Here is a 1180-nt window from a genome sequence, read left to right on the forward strand (position 1 = left end):
AGAAACCGTCGGCAGGTTTTCCGTTCCAGGTCGGGAAGGATTGTTTTTCAGGCGGAACACCAAGTCGATTGGCTGTTGCATATCGTTCTGACGCATCCTCTCACCAAACGTGAGGAACTGCTGGGCGAATGGGTTGTGTCTTTCCATCATCTGCTCAATGTCTAACAGAGCCACAGGATCCAGATCAGCGAAGATTCCCCTACGTCTCTCTGCACGGCGCTGCATATCTGGATCAACGATATAGATCTGCGCAAACTTGGGCTGCGTCCTCAGGCCAGTTCGACGATCAATGTATGGGAGCAACGAACCCAGGTAGTGGCCCATAGCGCCTTGAATCCGGTAGGTGTACACTCCACAGTCTCCCGCCACGCTGTTGTCTTGGTTAACTTGCTGATATTCTCCTGTCGACGGACTTGATGCACCGATAGACGTAAATGCAAAGACCTGGTTGTACGCCCGTACGTGCTTTCGAAACTCAGGGTCTCCATAAAGCTGAAGAAGTCTTGCTGGCGCTGGAGCCAGAGGTGGTAGTTTGACTTTCCCCTCGAGACAACAGCCCACCTTGATTTCACCAGGCCACTTCCACGCGTTGCAGTTGGCACACACCGTAGTAGGGGGAAGCCTGTGACGTCTGGTCTCTTCATTTACATCCGGACCCGTGACCATTGACGGGCGGAAGTCTTCGTGGTTCGCAAGAGCGTCGCGGTGGCGGGTGGTTCGACGGCGTTCACGAACGCGCTCGCGTTCTTCTTCACGTTCTTCCTCCGTTTGCAGCGCCCTTCTAACCGCTTGCCGCTCTCGGTCACGTTCTCGATGTACGTCGCGGCTCTCATCGGACTGCTGTTCCCTAGCATTGGTATGACGTTCTCGGTCGGCATCCCGCTCTACGTTACGTTCATCACCAGTCTGCTGGGAGCGACGGTGGGCTCGGGCTTCAGTGTCTCTTTCTCTTAAAGCCGCACGATCCGCCTATGTTTGCAGAGATCGTCTAGAGACCTGCTGTTCACGCTCATGCTCTCGGGTAACCTGGGTGTGCAGCGATCGCTGGGCCTGATGCGATAGGCGATTCCTTTCCCGATCAGATTCCACTTCCTCAGCTCTTCTTTGGGCCCTGCGTAACCGCTGTCTCTCCGCATTCCTCTGCCGAGTGCGCTCACGCTGGGAAGAACTCATGTTAGCT

This window comes from Phytophthora parasitica, assembly GCF_000247585.1.
Source record: "Phytophthora parasitica INRA-310 unplaced genomic scaffold supercont2.9, whole genome shotgun sequence".
NCBI lineage: Eukaryota > Oomycota > Peronosporomycetes > Peronosporales > Peronosporaceae > Phytophthora > Phytophthora nicotianae.